This window comes from Schistocerca serialis, unplaced genomic scaffold (genome assembly GCF_023864345.2).
Source record: "Schistocerca serialis cubense isolate TAMUIC-IGC-003099 unplaced genomic scaffold, iqSchSeri2.2 HiC_scaffold_1420, whole genome shotgun sequence".
NCBI classification, from domain to species: domain Eukaryota; kingdom Metazoa; phylum Arthropoda; class Insecta; order Orthoptera; family Acrididae; genus Schistocerca; species Schistocerca serialis.
This window is the reverse complement of record NW_026047648.1, coordinates 1,726,806-1,745,783: the sequence shown is the minus strand read 5'-3', so window position 1 is coordinate 1,745,783 and position 18,978 is coordinate 1,726,806. Positions and strand designations below refer to the sequence as shown.

General features: G+C 39.6%; 1 long non-coding RNA gene across 1 annotated transcript in view; it reads left to right on the top strand.

The window, feature by feature from the left end:
- The first annotated feature begins 675 nt into the window (after positions 1–675).
- Positions 676–18,978, top strand: part of LOC126443047 (uncharacterized) — a 58,264-nt gene continuing 39,961 nt past the window's right edge. The window contains exons 1-2 of the long non-coding RNA XR_007581817.1: positions 676–905; positions 14,809–15,133. This is a non-coding gene — a long non-coding RNA (uncharacterized LOC126443047). The remainder of the gene's footprint in view (positions 906–14,808; positions 15,134–18,978) is intronic.

The following is an 18,978-nucleotide window of genomic DNA, read 5'->3' as shown; positions in this document are numbered from 1 at the left end:
GAGGCCGAGTATGTGGCACTATCCTACACCACACAGGAAGCATTACGGCTACGAATATTAATAAGTGAAATAGAACCCAATTTAATTGAGGAACCTACAACCATCTTCTGTGACAATAAGGGAGCCATAAACCTAGCTAAAAATGATGTTACTAGTGCTAGGACAAAGCATATTGATATACGGCACCATTTCATTCGGGACCACATAGAGCGACAGAACATTGCCGTGGACTATCTGTGCACAGAAGACATGTTAGCTGACCTTCTGACCAAACCCTTGGAAAGGGAGAAGTTTGAGAAGATTGTGGGACTATTTGGTTTATCTTGTGGAAGCAACACACAAAATATAAGTTCAAGGAGGAGTGTTTGAATTGTGTGAACAATATATTTCGTGTGTTACGGCGCAAAGTGCACTGTGTAAAATAGACCTCTTTGTCTTTGTCTAACACTCCTTGTGTGCGCTAATTATTCTGTTGTGTTCGCTGTAAATTTTGTTTGTTTGAATGTGCAAATATAGTTATTAGTAAAATGTCCTTTTTTTCTCCTTAATACTTATTCAGCTGCGCAAATTCCAATAAAAACTAAGAGTTAGACCGCAACAAAGAACCAAAGACGTACCTATAAGTTCGACCATACCGGAAAGAAGTTGAAGCAATTCGCGGTGCTGCAGGCACTGCTGTCATTTCGTAGTCATCGGTGTTCATTTGTATTCTGGGACTCGGTTTGACTAGCCGAAAATTAGTTACTGTTTGCCGTTCATTTGTCTGGTGGTTGAGTTCGTCAGTCATTGAAACAGTTGAGTCCTAATTTTTGTAGTCGTACTACAAAGGATTTTTCTCTGATGCGAGAACTTACTTTAGCATTCTGCATGAAATACATTATAGATTCGTCCGCTGCAAGATTATGGTACGTTAACGAGACAGTGTGTTTGCGCTTTGTCGCTCGTAATAGTTACTATAGATGATGTGATGTATGTCAGCTCAAGGAAGTTGTGCGTCCTGATAGTAGGATACGGAAAAGGTAATATTGATGCAATTTTTTTTGTAGGTAACAATAGTTATTTTGTTGGCCTTCCTTGCGAACTTGTAATCGGTATCATTAATTTTACAGCCAAGTGGTTTCGAACAGCATGTGGTCTTCAATTTCGCTTAAGCGGAAATGAGGTTGAATATGTGAACTAGGCGGATTTTCGTAAAGATTAAGAATTCATTTATTCATGTACAGAATGAAGTTACCTGTAATGCGTTTACAGTAAGGCATTGCTTTCATAAATAGTTTGGGTTTCATAAGACAGACAATAATAGTAAATGTTATGTAACGGAAGCGTCCGATCCCGCCCGTTTGCTTTGACCCATGACGTCACAAATATGGTGGAAACAAAAACAAACACACACACTTTCCACAAGCAGCCTAATGACGCTAACGGGACAAGCGCGGGAAATGGGGTGTTTTGGGTGGGGGGCAAACTAAATATAAACAAATTTAGACGCCTTGCGTATCTACAACGTGTAAGTGAAGAGAGCCATGCATGAATACCCACCCACCTCCCCAGGGGTCGTAACCCCTGCAACCCTTAGAAGATAAAGATGCTTCAGTAGCTGATTAGTGTTTTTTGTCTTAAAAAAAAATCTCACGGGATAGAACGAACAGATCAGAAAAGTAAATAAAATAAGATAAAACAGAACTGGAGACAGCCACACTCAAACCAAACTCCGCGCCGTCATGACGTCACACACAACACCCTTACGTCACGGGTCAAAGCCGACGCGTGGGATCGGACGCTTCTGTCGACCCGTGTTATGCATAAAAATATTCATCAAGCCATATCCAGTGTTTAATATGGGTTTCCTGAATTTGCAATTTACTCTTTTGTAACGAAAAATGTGTTAAATATGGCACGAACAAAAACATTTGGCTAGACTACAGATTAGTCTGTTACTACTAGTATTATTACTACCACGAATATTTCTGGGTGCGGTGTTGCTGGATTGAGGGGAGGGGGGGGGCAGGAGGCGGATGTGGTAATGTCCCATGTGTGCTAGGTTTTGTTTCAGAATGGTTACTTGTAGTGAGAACTTTGTTGAAATTCGTAGTTATTCAGGTAGTATAAAAATGGTACATATTCTACAGTTAGGCCACAGTCTACTCACATCCCTTTTCGCCTGATATAATCTCACTGTACTAAGATTCACAACTCTTGTGGGAACCAAATGTCCCTGCTATGTTTTGCTACTGATATAGTAACATATGAGGTAACAGATTGGAAAGTGCAAATGTAAGTAGGTCCTACTTGAAGTTGAGCAGGAATTGTAATGTAACAAGAATTGAGGACACATATGTAAAACATTTGGAATTAATCAAAAATGTATTCCCTAATATAGCAGATATTTAGTTAGCAGGATCTGTGTCTCAGAATAAGATTAGTAAATTTCACCCTTTTGTCATTGTTTGATATCCATAGATCAACTGCCATTGTCCCTATTGGTCACTGTAGACCTCGATGTAATGGTGTTGGTAGAAATACTTATTGAAATTGGTTGGTAAATGGCTCATTTGTTGGAGCTGAGACATTGACAGATTGCAGGTGATACCAGCTGCTAGCATTGTGTTGCTGGTATGAGGCTGTTTGTCTGCAGTCAGTTTGTTGTTATCTGGGGAAGAGTTATAGTGCGTTTAAAATGAGTTGCGGCTTTTGACAGTTCAGGACAGAGTGAGTGGAGGAGGGAGGCGCATTTGCCAGCATGTGCGGGGCGCATCGGCAGGTGACGACAGTATATTGTCAGGCCTTCTCAGTGTGGAACCTGGCAAGACTCGCTTCACTTGTGTGAACAGCAAACCGATGGATCTGCGATTTTTCTAAAATTACTTTAAAGAAACTATTGTGTAACAAAAAACTGATTCTCGCATATCTTGTAGTTTAATTCATCGGCTTCATGGTGAACCCCCTATCATTTTGTTGGTGGCATAATTATTGTGATATACCCATAGTAGGTAAACTCCAGAGAGAAATCCTTAGTTTGCAGCGAAAAATAGGTGCCGCAATGAAATTGTTTTTTGTGTGTGTGTTAGGTTGCGTGTTGCTACGTATTAAATGTAGACAATATATTGAATTAATTCTTAAATTTTGAAGGAAAGCTGTCTGGAAATGCAATGCATGTAAAGTACTCAGTCACGAACTCGGGTGTCGGTGGAAAAAAGTAGAATGAAATATTCACAAATTCCTCATATCTCATAAATAGTTTGATATATCGAACAAGATTTTGGCAAATGACAGCACGCAAAGATGAGTGTTTTGCCATATGATTAATATGCAAAACATCCATATCTACCACGATATTAAAGCAACTACAGATTTTTCAGTGATGTAATGTAATTACTTAGGGCCATTGATAGCTGGTGAAACAAGAACTGCTGTGGTTTTTGCAACAGTATAGCTGAAGAGGTTACTGTTTATTTTTATACTGAGGATGGGCTGTTTCATTAACTATTGACCTGACTTGCACTCAGTTGTTAGTTTAATAATTCACTACCTCAGGATTCTGTCACAATTTCAAATGCATTAGAAAGTTAGTGACATGAATATTTATACACTCTGGTATGTTTTGACAAAAGAAGCAGATTTTAACAGGGCAACAAGAGAAGTTACGTATTCCTCAAAGCTTGCCACAGTCCTTCATGAATCAGTGTTCCCTCAACTATCTCCTTGGTATGGCTGACATCTCAAGACCAGTCCTGTTGTGTAACATTTGCAGTGGCTTCTTTTGTCAGCATTTCAATGTCAGTGAGCGTACACTTCCTGTTGCTTTTTGCCAGTGTACTTTTCACTTAGGCCCATATACTCTGTCGGATTTACACGGGCACGCTACGGAGGGTGCCCGATTAAACTACGCCCTTCACGTTTAGCCAGTTCGTCGACCTGGTAGTGTGAAGTTTTGACTTATACTGCACTAAGAGTTCCATTAACTTTGCTTTATACATGTTACGTTCAACTTTATCTCGGGCAACATTTCTTTGTACACAGAGCAAAACATCCCTTCCCTCCACTGCATTGTTGGAGATTTATGCATAACAGCAGTGTGGTATGGCATTCTGCCCATTACTGTTGTCATTCCGAGGAATGTTTTGCAGCACAGTGTTTCCTGACCGGTGAACAGTGACTCACGTTCCCAACATGTCCACACCACTGCATTCGTGTGGACATGTTGTGAATGTGGGTCTCCTGAGGAGCGTGCAAGGGATAAGTCCTTGCGGGTGCACTATCCTCTGTGCCCTCACTGGCTCTGGTGGATAGAGCGTCTGCCATGTAAGCAGAAGATACCGGGTTCGAGTCCCGGTCGGGGCACACATTTTTCAACGTGTCCCCAATGAAATATATCAACGCCTCTTTGCAGCTAGGGTGTCTATTTATTATAATTTAAATACAAAACACTTCTTCAGAATACAGGACTACACAACATTTCAGTGCCATAAAATAAGACTTAATAAGAGCTGACACTGCTGAATATACTGTGTGATGCCATTCAATATTTTTACTTGTGCTTTGGCAACCGGGGCACTTTACCAGCCGGACTGCTGCCGGCACGGCAGGGAAAACCGCCTCGCCATTGGTGTTACCTGGAAAACGGCGTCGTGTCCCCCCTCTGGTCAGCCAAACGTCAAGCTGCAACTAATTTTAAATGCGCTGTAGTGCAGGATATGGTATAACATTCCTTGTCCACCGTTACATCTGCTTTTTAGACGATTTAAATTTTTGGTGATTGTAGTAAATTGTGCTATTGGAGATAGGGAACGGGGGTTGGATTTATGGTGATTGTGCCAAAGTGTAGCAGATATGTTGTGAAGTTCTCGATTCGAGAATTATAGTCGAATGTGTGATGTGTGTCAGTTCAGCAAGTGTTATCCCATAACTATGGCAGTCTGTGATGTAAAATGTGCTGCATTAACTGCTGGAGCGAGATGTATGTCTTCAGATCCATAGACTGGTTTGATGCAACTCTCCATGCTAGTCTATCCTGACATCCCATGTCCTGTGTCAGCTAACACCAAACAAATGTTTAAATGTAACAAGCACTTCACCAATATCGTACATCTGAAAAGACGTAAGGCTGCTACTGGCCAGTAATGTAATTTACATACATCGAGGCCTAAGAGAAAGACTGGCTGTGGCACATACATTTTGTACAGTGCAATTCTCGTTTGTATGTACGTGCCTAGTTAAGAGTTAACAGATGTAGAAATGCAGTTTGTCTGCTGAGTTGAGTGAGCAAGTGAGCTCGGGCCTATCTTGATTTTGTGATGTTGCTGTTTTCTGTTTTTATTTTCTGTAGAGCTTCACTTCATATGAAAACAATGGTCTTCTGTGACTGGGGTAATTGTGCTTGACTACTAGTTTGTTTTCTGGTTTCGTTTTATTTCCACCTTATTTGCAAATCAAACATTAATTATTTTGCAGAACATTAAAGTTAATTGTCTGTTAGCTAAAGATATTCGGCTTTTATTAATCAGGTAAAATGAACTGTTCTTCAGTGTGAATCTAGAAATCAGAATGTCCACGTCAGGCTGAATGGTTTTTTAGTGTGGTTTATAAAATTGATGCTTTCAGTATTTTGTGATTTCTGATTTGTTTTTATGGTGCTTTGTAAGACCGTGTAATACTAAATATATGAACACATGTTAGTGTCCTTTGAGGATGAGTAAACAGTTGAATGTGATCAGCAGTGCAAAAATATATTTTTTCTTCAAATTTGTTGACAGCTTTAGCAGAATAAATGGTTCTTTTACTGATCTGTTTTCTGTGAAAAACAATGTTTTTCTATGACAAGACATTTCCACACCTATCTGGCACCTTCTCTAGGCTTCATGCTATTTCTAGGTTTGTCTTTGTATTATATGTACAGAATGGTGTTTGTTGGTTATTTATAGATTGGCAGTGATTTATCACATGCCTTAGTATTCTTCTCCAGAAATAAATTTAAATTGCCAGTTGTGCATATTCTTGGCTTTGCAGATTCTTACCAATTTTTTTTATAAATTTTGAAATTGTCCTGAAGTAACTTATTGTCTAGTTCTGGTGGATACAAATAATTGTATTTTATTATTTTTGCAAGAAATTTGTGATCCTTCTTAGTGTACTTCTCGCATTGATGCTTTGAATGTGTAAACTTGATTCAAAATATTACTGTTGCAAACTGAAATCATATGGATCGATATTAAACTTACAGTGCATGTTATGACATTATAGTTGTGACAATTTATGGTAAATACATGGAACACAAACCCAAATGTTAGATCCAGAAATAAGTCAGGAACCCCAAACACTTTTTTTATAAAAGGAATAATGCTCGAAAATTAGAATTCTGTCTGCTGTGGCAACATAATGAACAGCTGGTATGTAAGTATCATCTGCAGACGTTGGCACTCTTCCAAGAGTTTAGGATCTCATTTCATTTGTTGATGTGAGCATTTAAAATAATCAATCTTTAGTTTAACAGCAGCTATTTCACACAAATAATCCACAACTTATCCAGTGGCTGGTCTCAGTTTATATGACTCACTTTTTTGGCTACAAATTAACTTTATTTATCCACCCAACATCTTTGAAGATTGTGGGATAGGCCTACGTTATTGGTTTGCAGATATTGCAGATCCCTCCCCCCTGTCCCCTCTATGCACGTGCCCAGTTCTGTCCTACTGTTCTCGTTCCAGAACCTACTGGCCACTGTTCTCTAACTTTTTTTTTTTTTTTTTTTTTCAGTAATAAAATGGGAACACATTGAAGTCAAATGAAGTACTTCATAATTGCTCCATGCAAACTGTGACAAAGCTTGTGTTTCGAAGTACAGCCACCAGGGAGCAGTGGTAGAAGGAAGTTGGGGTAACAATATACAACCAAGTTGAACTTTTGTGGCACAAGAAAAGTTACACCACAGAAAGTGGCAGTTTTCACTTGCAACTGCAGTATGCCACTAGCTGTCTCAATACTTGTGTTGCATGTGAATCCGGCTTTACTGTCAACAACCCAGGCACTGTAAACAGTGTTATGGGGTGAATGTGTGAAAGTTGCAATGTTGTTCGTGTTGCCTACTGATGCATAATTTTTTTTATACATGCTACTATGTGTGTACGCATATTGTTGTTTGACACAATTACATTAAATATCTAATGATTATGAAAATCTGCTGATAGCAGAGGAACTAGTAGCAGTTATTTTTGTTGCTTAGTGCTCCATTTCTGCCCATTTGAGGACAAAAAAATCAAAATTTGTTAACGAGTTTAGATTTGTCAGGAAGTGCTCTCTGAAAGTATTTGTATGGAGTGTAGCCATGTATGGATGTGAAACATGGACAATAAACAGTATAGACAAGAAGAGAAAGAAGCTTTCGAAATGTTATGCTACAGAAGAATGTTGAAGATTAGATGGGTAGATCACATAACTAATGAGGAGGTACTGAATAGAATTGGGGAGAAGAGGAATTTGTGGCACAAATTGACTAGAAGAAGGGATAAGTTGGTATGAACATTCTGAGGCATCAAGGGATCACCAATTTACTACTGAAGGGAAGCATGGAGGGTAAAAATTGTGGAGGGAGACAGTGAGAAATACATTAAGCAGATTGAGAATAATGTAGGTTGTAGTAATTACTCGGAGATGGAGAGGCTTGCGCAGGATAGAGTAGCATGGAGAGCTGCATCAAACCAATCTTTGGATTGAAGAAAACAATGGGCTATAACAACTGACAGCAGTTTAAATTATGAAAAATATGGCAATTTAGGGATCTTAATGTATCTATTAATGAAGTATGTGAACTAGTACATAAAATTCTGGCCTAAAGAAATGAAGACAGAGGTTGGAGTTTTATAAGCCCCCAAGGCAATGTCTGCAAGTGAAGATGCAGCTATTTCTGATATTGAATATCTTGTAAATTAATGAGTCTAACAGAATATGGGAAACGTTAGGCCTACTTAGAAGTTGAACTGCTAGTCCTTAAACCTAATGTTATCACTGTACCCAGGAATACATTAGTTTGTTTTTCTTATGTTATGTATTAGAATTTTCGTCTGTGTTTAGCTGAGGTCTCAGTAAAGCTATGACCAGTATTAGAATAAGCACATTGAAAATATTATCTTGAACAATCAATCTAAGAGGTAAATGATTTGATGTTTTGGAGAATCCGAACACCTTCCACATGTATACTATTTAGAGAAAGTACAAAATTTGAGAAATTCACAAAGGGGGGAAAATCCAGATATTTTCAGGAGCTGAAGTCATAACAGGTGGAATTGTTCCAGCTTGCTACTGGCCTCTGTGGCCAAGTGGTTCTAGGCACTTCAGTCTGTAACTGTGCGACTGCTATGGTTGCAGGTTCGAATTCTGCCTCGGGCATGGGTGTTTACGATATCCTTAGGTTAGTTAGCTTTAAGTAGTTCTAAGTCTAGGGGACTGATGACCTCAGAAATTAAGTCCCATACTGCGGAGAGCCATTTGAACCATTTTTGTTGCAGTTTGCTATCTCTTACTGGTTTGACTAAGGCTGCCAGTAATTCAGAGGAGACGTGATCTACTCCTGTGCACTTACTTCAGCCTAGGTCTTCCAGTGCTCTGTGAAATTCTTGAAGTATCAAGGTTCCTCCTTCATGCTTACCTACTTCCTCTTTTGGGTTAACAGTATTATCTTGTAGTTTTGTCTCCTGACATAAACTGTGTATATATGCCCTGCACTGACCAGTCTTCCCCTCTTTGACCGGTAATGGTTTGCCGTCTGAGCTCTTAATATTTATACAGATGCTTCTCTTTTCTCAATTTTAGGGTCTTTAAGATTTCTGTAGGTGTAATTTATCATTTCCCTAGACAAGCATGTTTCTGCACAGTTGCATCTGTCCTCTAGCCATTCCTTCTTAGTTGTTTGGCATTTTCTGTCTTTTTTTGCCCCTTTCATATGCTTTATTTCTGTGTTTTTCCTTTCGTGAATTAAATTCAGTACCCCCTATGTTCATTTATCCACTGTGTACTGCAAACACAAACCAGGTAGTCTCTGGCGCAGGCTGCTGTCTATCTGTGGAGGTCATTCCCACTTTCTGCAGGCAATGTTTCTTCACATCTCCCTGTTTGCTACTGGTCTATACAAATACAATTTGTCACAGTCTACTGTAGTACACCGCATCACTTTGGTTACGCGAGTATTGAGAGGTTTTACTGGGTCCTAGGTACAAGAGGACATTTTATTGACTTTATGTTCACTTTGTTAGAACAATTTATGTGCTTGCTGGTTGAGAATATGGCTCTCTTAAACATGTTGGTTGTGCTCCTTTTATAATATTCGGGATATATCAGTCGAATCTGATACAATTAAGTTACCTGTAACTGTTAAAATTTCATTCCATTCTGAGTTGTTATTCAAGATTGACAGACCGGATGTTAAGTTTTACTACCGACTAGTTTGTGTGAGGTGAGATACAGTATTCTCCTCTCCAGTACCAGTTAGGCGTAGAGCTTTGTAGACATCTCAAGTATGTTGTATAGTTCGTTGTTGAGCTGTGTGTGTTTGACAGGAATCAAAATATTCTACAGGGACTTGTCTTATATCTAATATAATTTACTTGTATTGTGCAGTTTATTTGTAATGCAAATTGTATTATAAATGGAATTCATGCATGTGTGGTTTGAATAATTTACCAAGATGGAAAACTTTGGGAGATGTAACAATAGTGAAAGCATATACGGAGGCCGGTCGTGGGAGACCTCCTAATATCGTGTCGGACCTTTTGCCGAGCACAGTTGCAGCAACTCGAAGTGGCGTTGTCTCGACAAGTTGTTCAAAGTCCCCTGTGGAAATATTGAACCGTGCTGCCTCTATTGCTGTCCATTATTGTGAAAGTGTTTTTGTTGCTGGATTGTGCACGAACTGACCTCTCGATTAGATTCCATAAATCTCTGATGGGATTCCTACTGGACAGTTTGAATGGTCAAATTATTTCCTCGGATTGTCCATAACAATTGTAGCCTGATGACGTGATGCATAGTCATCCATAAAAATTCCACCATTGTTTGGGACTGTCAACAGGGTTACCACAAGTTCTGGAAATCAGAGAATTTCAAATGTCAGGAAAATGAGTTAAATCTGAAAAAAAAACAGTGGAAAATTTAGTTTTTGTCTCAGTAGATGAAATGATTTGTTTACTGAGATATCAAGCATTGTCACTGGCTGGGTGCCACTTCCCTTCTCCCTAGTTCGTACGGCTTCTCCCCTTCTTACCACTCCCCTTGGTTTGCAGTCAGTGCTTGCACCCCTTCTTGCCAGTAGCCTAGCAGCTGCTGACGAGAGGCAGGGAAGCGTGAGGAGTGCTTCGTTTGGATCCGATTCTGAGATTGTCGACGCGGCGGCCAGAGACGGCGGTCGTGCGTGCACGAGTTGCCTGGATGTGTGCACGCTCTCGTTTCTGACAAAGTATACGGTCAGAAATTTAGTTGAGAGAGTGCGGTTGTCTTTTCTAGTGGCCTCTCTGCAGCTCGGCAATCGTCTGTACGGTGAGTTCCCCCTATCCTCATTAGTACTGATTCTGAGTATTTGTGCAAGTTCTGCTGCACGGGTTGATCACTGCAGTCTCACTTCGACACGGTGTCTGTGACGTGTGAATAGTTGGCCACACGAGTGGACTTTGACAACGGGCCAAAACTGCAGGCCGTTTCGGCGGGTATCTCTAACGGATCGGGGCTGCCGCTCTGAAGCCCACCGTTTCCCCGTAATGTGCGAGCCCTGGCTGTCGGATCTGGTCTCGCCGATCTACGCACAGGCTGGGTCTGTTCGTGTGTGGCATAATGTGGTGGATTTTCGCGGTTCATCCGTGGACGTAGAACTGCGGTGCTCCTCGGCAGGCCGGAGGCCGCGGGCGGTGGAGTTCGGGAATTGAGGCGCTCTCACCCCGAGTGCATTGTACAGTGCAGTGTTTCGTAGATATTTTACTTATTAGAGTACATTTTGGCACCTCAAAAGTAGTTTAAATATTAGAAAATATGGATGGTAAGAAAAAGAAAATGTGGCAGTGACTGGAAGTTTGTATGCTATTTACTCATTTATTTCTCGAAAAAATCACACAATCCCTGTAAAATAATAGACATAACAGTGTGTAATGACTGACAATTGTTGGTTTACACAACTCTTCCCCATGTTATACACTTGACACGTGAGGTTCTTTCTGAAATCAGTGAAGGTATTTTAAATCTATCTTGCAATTCCAAGGAAATGCCTATTTTTCTCACCAAATGTATTTCATGTTATTGAAATAAAATAAGTGGTCTTAATGAAACACACATACCATTTGGCTTGCTTTCTGCATCTAAAAGTAGTTCATTACAAAAGATTTTTGTGTTAGTACTTAAGATTTTTGCAGGAGAAATACAGAAGTCCTTAAACTTTTTGTCAACTTAGGTCTTTACTTACCACTGAGATCTCAGAATTTGTCAGGGGTAAATGCTAAAACTTGTGTGGAAGTCGCGGAAATATCAGGGAATTTCACTTGCGGCAACTCTGAAGTCCACAAATGGCTGCAATGATCTAAGTAGCCAAACGTAAGTATTTTTAATGATCGGTTTCCATCTTATGAAAATACAGCCCACACCACTATGCAGCCACCACCGGGTTGCTCGGGTCCACGGCTTCGTGGGGTGTGTGCCACATTCGAACCCTACAGTCAGCTTTTACCAACAGAAAGCTGGACCTGTCTGACCAGGCTAGTCCACCAGTCTAGGGTCCAACCGATACGGACACGAGCCCAGCAGAAGTGCTGCAGGCAATGTCACGCTGTCAGCAGAGGAACTCGTGAGTACGTAATTAGCATTTGCGTGCATACTGGTAGCATCACAAGCTTTTCTGAAGCCAATATCTGACAGTCCTTGCTGGAAACGGAAAGTTCCTGTAATTGTTGTGCCGTGCTCATTAGACTTTATAGCGTCAAACTTTATTTCGTTCCGAATCGGAACACTAGGCTATATTTTGGATTCAGTATTATTGCCTGACCTTTTGATGCAGGCAAGTTGTAAGCACGTTTTCCACAGTAATCGTGGTTGCTGAAACATTATTCGTGATAAATAATTGTAGGTACTCTTGAAGACAATTTTTAATAGGCCTACTTACTGTGGGGTAGAAGGGATACGGTAGTTTTCTTGTTATATTATATTTGGTCGTTATTACAGTAGCCTACATTTAACATTACCTGATTTTTGTAATCTTTTTCGTTTGTTATCTAAGAGAGGTATTCCAGTTGTTCACTTGTGACATGCAAAAAGTTTGAAGACGTGACAAGAAGTACTAATACGACTCACACTTTTTGCATGTCACAAGTAAACAACTGCTTACGACTTTCGTTCATCTCCCGTAATACAGGTAAATTAAATAGTTAGCGTTGTGCAGTTCCAATACAAAACAAATGCTATACACTATATTTTTTTTATTTACGTTACTTTCATTGCAATATGTCTAGTAAACGAATTTTAAAGGAGATAAATGCAAATAACGAATAATTTTTACAACCACTGTATCACATTTTCCTGTGCTGTACGTAGTTGGCTACTATGAGTATGTTATAGCTGTAAAAAAAGGCATTTAACGAATGACTTTGCCATATTGTCTTTGTCTTGTGCTTTTGATTCGGTGAGTGTGTACTCCACTACTGGCCATTCAAAAGTCCCGCTTACAGTTTGGCAGAAAAATGGCTGCCGTATCGTCCGGTTGGCCACTCTCTCCCTATACAGACAGGCTCTCTAGATCTGACTACCCCTCCACATTCAAAGTCTGTCAATTCCCATTGTATACAGTAATGAGACAAGCAAATCATAGAAAGTTGAGTGTGTACTGCATTAATAACACTCACTGTTCGCAGTCTTTCTTCTTTCTTTCTCTACCGGTCGGCAGGGTTAAGTACGGATTTGGCACGGTTAAGGGGTGGCCGGATGCCCCCTACCGCCACCCCGTACCGCCCGGGATGGAATTAGTGGATCCCGGCTGTCTGCTTCTAGTGTAAATCGTGAAATAGTGTGAATGCGTTTCAAATGTCTGCGAGTCGTGTAACTGAGGGGGGACGTGGGGACCGGCCCGGTATTCATCTAGGAGGATGTGGCAACCCGCCTAAAAACCACATCCGGGCTGGCCGGCACATGGGCAGTCGTCGTTAATCTGCCGGGCGGATTCGATCCGGGGCCGGCCGAGCCGAGGAAGCGGCGAGTTAGCGCTCTCGGCTATCCTGGCAGGTAACACTCACTGTTCGCAGTATGCCGACTAAATATGAATGAGTGAACTGGACAGAAAGCTGCTACTGCTGTCTGCTCACTTCCGTTAAATAGCAGCCATTCGTGTGCTGTTGGCAGCTTAGTATTTACTTCATTACAATGGTATTCCTTGAAGTATGTACCTGTATCATTAAACAGTCCTTTCCACAATATGTTGTTATTGGTTGAGAAGGTTTACAGTGAACATTGCTACTTGCCGTGTAGCTAACACAACTTTCCAGTCCCTGACTCTAGATATTTGGGTAATTTGTGTGAAGAGTGACGAGGCACGTATCTGGTGTTCGTCTGAACCGGGAGGTATTCCAGATTGCTTGCTTTACGTGTGATGGGAGTGTGTCTGAGGTCTTTCTGCACTGTGAACGTTAGAAACAGGCACAGCCTCTGTGGAAATTGTCTTGCACTGTGATTTCGACTGTCATCGTTAAGCAGAAACTTACTGTCAGTGGTAACAAACAGCATTACGGAGTAAATGTGATGGGAACAGAGATGTATCTAAGTTTGGAACAGCCTGTACCAAAGTGCTTGGTAAGTTTGTGCAGAATCAAGATCAGTGTAGACCTGCAATGCTGTTACCATAAAATGGACTTGCTTAGCTCACAAGGAATGTTTGGGACCCTGTTTCTGATTCTTAATTTCTTGACATATTGATTTACACGAAATACGATAAGTTGTTAATGTAACATTTATTTTCCGTGTCGACCCATTACGAATGGGTGTGAAGAATGCTGTACAAGAGCCAGACAGTTAAGTTTCTGCTCGGTGAACGAGTGTGTGTTCTATCGCAAGCCGTTCTCAAACAATCTTTTCAAAAGACTTACAAGTGGCTGTCATTACATGATACTATGGCCTGTTAGTTATGCCTACAGTCATACTGGACACACCTTAACATTAGTCCTAGCAACCTCCACAACATTTTAAATCTGCTACGAACCCCATTACGACTGTCAGAATTGCAATACTTTAGTTGCTCAATGTCATTTTGAGATGAACTGTTGACAGTGCATACCCTGTGTTAAAAGTAAAACTAATGCATCAACACATCTGCAATTGTCAGTTTATTACTGGGTCCATTGCTTGCCACCATGTTGAAGTAATCGTGTCTTTTTTGGCCAGTCATTTGAATTTTCACTGTTTTTGGCCGAGCTATTGTCTTTGTGTCAGTTTTATTAGCTTTGCTGTTTCCATTTCTTGTTTAATAACGTTCTGAACGGCTTGTGCCTTAAGCCGGAGAATTATACATGTTGAATATGGTATGTACATTTACCTTTCTTGTAAAACTGGAGGATTTTTAGATTTGTGGTGACAGTGGTCTTTACAGTGGATTGTCATCTAGCTCCAGAATCATCAGGACCTGTGTAATTTGCTTTGTGACTTTAATTTTACTTGTATGAAGAATATCATACGTGTAAAATTGAAGTGTAATCATCGTAAATAGTCGGTGGCTGTACCGAGTAGTGTGAAGTGACTGTATCGGAAATTGGGCAGCTTTTAATGTGTTTTTTTTTCTTTTTCCCCTTGTAATTTCAGGTGCCTGAGTGTGGCAGAGAGGAAAGGGAACTCGATCGGTGCGGTGTTGGAGCTCCTCGCGTGGGGCACACGTGCCGATGTTAATGCTGTGTACCGGAGGTGGTAAAATAGAGCCACACGGTGTAATACTGGCTGCCATAAACCCTGTTGTCACAGCTGTGCTGGTGTGGCATGACACAGCAGAAACTGCCAGTGACTGTGTCCACATACTGGACATAGAGACCACCGCTGTGAACCACCTTGTCCGTTACGTGTCTGTGGTACAACTATTGGCAGCTGCAGACAAATATGACCCCCATCTCCTAAAGGAGCCTCGTAAAGACAGGTTGGTACAGGAACTGACACTGGAGGAGTTAAGATTGAAACAAACCTTCTGTTTGATAAAGAAATCAAACAGCATAATCCTGGCACATTGGATCAGTGAACACAGCTGTCTGTTAAAAATTTACAGCGATTGGCAGAAATTTTATTTCCACCCGATTTCGTCTCGGTAAATATGAAATGCCAACTACCTTTAGTGCATCATAATATTTGAGGGCTTAGAAGTAAAATTAATGAACTACTTATGTGCATTGATGAATTAGTCATCAAACCCAGTTTTTTATTTATTTATTTGTTTTCTGTCCATATAACAGTTTTCGGACATTGTCAGGAAAATTTAGATTACATTACACATATACAGTAAAATATTTACATTCTTTCATAACAACATATGGATCAGACACATGTCTGTACACATTATTTTTCAAAAGGGCATGACAAGTAGATTCTTCTATAGTGTAACACAATTTAGCTTATATTTATAATAGTACAGTACACGTAATACAGTGTACAATTACATTCTTTTATACCACTGATAGATCGGAGACATTGTCCATATACACTGTTTTCCAAGATGGCACTACAACTTGGTCCTCTATAGAGTAACAACACTTCTCTATTAATAATTGCTTCAGTCTACTCTTTAGCATATTTAGATTTACTTTCTTGAGTTCACAGGGTAGTGCATTGTAGAAAATTGCTCCCATTCTGTGTGGGCTGTGGTCAGTTGTCTTTTTATTTGTCACAATTCTATGAAAATTTTCCCTTCCCTGTGTATCATAGTTGTGTACATCACTGTTTCTCATATTAAATTCGGGATTTTGTTTCACGAACATGACTGCCTGCAGTATATACATATAGTACACCGTAAGAATTTTATATTTTCTAAAGATGTCTCTACAAGGCTCTCTCTTCTTTACCTTGGCTACCATTCTTACTTCCTTTTTTGTAATCTAAAAAGTCTATTTATATGAACTGCTGATGCCCCACCCCATATCTCAATACCATACTGAAGGTGCGGATGAATTAACCCAAAATATATTTGCCTTAAGGTATCGTGGTCCAAGAAGGCTGAGACCCGTTTCAGTAGATACGTTTCTACTGATTTTCTTGCAAATATTATCTACATGGTCTTCCCATGATAAGTGGTCATCAACAACGATGCCCAAAAATTTATGTGAATTTGCATTTGCAAGACCCAATGGGGATGTAAATACAGTATCAGTTACGGCAGCATTATAACTGAGGATGAACTTCATTATCACAGTTTCTTCTTTATTTACAAGAAGCTCGTTTGCTGTGAGGTATGCGGACAGAGTATTGAAACTGATCTCGCTACTGTTAGCTGCAGACTGCATATCACTGCCACAGCTGATGAAGGATATGGCATCGGCATAGCTTACAACTGTGCAATTTTGGGGTTCAAATAAGTTATTTACATATACGAGGACCAGAAAAGGCCCTCGTATGCTTCCTCGAGGCTAGCCACATTGAAGTGAAGTGTCCTGAAGTTTGATTTGGTTGTTAGGAGCTGATCATTTTGATAAGTTAGCTTTACACACTGTTTCCTGTCTTTCAAATAGGAGGTAAGTAGTTCCAAGGCTAGTCCTGTCAACCCGTACTCTTATAGCTTACACAGAAAAACGGTATGATTCACAGTGTCAAAGGTTTTACTCATATTTAGGAAAGTGCCTATTGCCTTGTTGATATAATCTGCCTCTCTGAACATTGTGTGACCACTGGTATAGATATGTTACACCTTACAGAATTTAAGTTAGCCTCCTACTTCTGTAGACAAAAGATGGAGAAAGGAGGAGTTACCACGTTTGTTAAAAAGTTTTAAATTTAAGAATATTGATGTTAATAAATTTTGTTTAGAGCAGCACTTAGAAGCATGTGCAACAGAGATAGAATTTCATAATATGTTCTTTATAATAGTAGCCATATACAGAGCACCTTCATGAAATTTCAACCTGTTTATAAATGGTCTTAAAGATTTATTATCTCATCTAAAATTGAAAAGCAAAGAACTTGTGGTTGCTGGTGATCCTAATATAGGTGTCCTGAAAAACATTGTCAGTGAACAGTTACTGAAATCAGTTACATTGTCATTCAGTTTAATTTCTACTGTAAATTTCCCAACTAGGGTATACAAATGTTCTAAGACTGCCATTGATAATATATTTATAGACAATTCTAGCCAACTAAACCACATTACAAAACCTGTAGTAAATGGGCTATCTGACCATGACATGCTACATGTAACATTAATTTTGAAAATTGTCAGGGTAAAACATCTATCTGAACTGAGTACAGAAGGCCAACAAAACAGTCAAAAACTGAGAAATTTAAGAGATTGCTCAAAGAAATTAATTTGATGGATTTTTACAGCATCCAAGACACAAATGGAAAATACAAAACATTCATTAATAAAGTTAGCACCTTATTTGAAAATTGTTTTCTCCTGAAGGTAACTCAAATTAAGCAGAAGTCTAATAGAAACCATGGATCACACAAGGGATAAAGATATCATGTGAGACAAAAAGCAAACTCTGATACGTAGGGACACCTTTGACACTAGCATTATAGCTCATTGCAAAAATTACTGCAAAATACTGAAGGTTATCCCGAAATCTAAACACCTGCATTATGAGAAGAAGATAAATACATCCAGCAATAAAATAAAAACAATATGGGATATAGTTAAGTCAGAGACAGGTAGAACCAGAAATAAGAAGGAACAAATAGCCCTAAAAATAAATGAAACTCTGGTAACATACGCATGTTGTGTTGCAAACCATCTAAACAAGTATTTTGTCTCTGTTACTGATAGCATGGGGTTGTCAGGTTCAGTAAATAATGCAAAGGAATACAAGACCAGTGCACACAAGCAATCTCAGTAAAATGGAATTGACACTTACTTCACCCAAAGAAATAGAATCCATCATAAAGTCTTTGAAATCAGAGCATTCTAGTGGTTATGATAACGTATTAACAAAGTTAATAAGTGCATTCATGTGAGCTTAGTCATATCTCAAGTTATTTGTGTAATCAATCACTTATCACAGGAACATTCCAGAATGGCTTAAATATGCTGAAGTTATACCTCTCCACAAGAAAGTGGACAAAGAAATTACTGACCGATCTCACTTCTGCCAGCTTTTTCAAAAGACTTTGAAAAGGTTATGTTAAAGTGTCTACTTAAGCACCTTAGCGAAAATCACACACTGTCAGTCACAGTTTGGGTTTCTTAAGGGTTCTGATATTGAGAAAGCTATTTACACTTACAGCAAAAATGTCCTTAGTTCATTGGACAACAAATTGGAGGCAACTGGCATATTCTGTGACCTGTCAAAGGCGTTTGACTGTGTGAATCTCAGCATTCTTTTAAGTAAATTAAAATAGTATGGCGTCACTGGTAGTGCTGCAAAGTGGTTTCAATCATATCTTACCAATAGAAAACAAAGGGTGTCATTACGTAACACTTCAGCAGTAGGCAATCAGACATCTGACTGGGAAGAAATTACATGTGGTGGTCTCAAAGATTCCATACTAGGTCCACTACCGTTTCTTGTGTATATCAATGACCTGTCATCTGTTACATTACCAGATGCCAAGTTGGTCTTATTTGCAGATGATACAAACATTGCAATAAATAGTTAATCAAATATAAATTTAGAAAGGGCAGCTAATCAAATTTTTACTGACATTAATAAGTGGTTCATAGCCAATTCACTGTCATTAAGCTTTGAAAAGACCCCCTATATGCAGTTAAGAACTTCCAAGAGATTTCCTTCTGGTGTGTGTATAAAATATGACAACATGGAAATAGAAGTTGAGAGTGTAAAA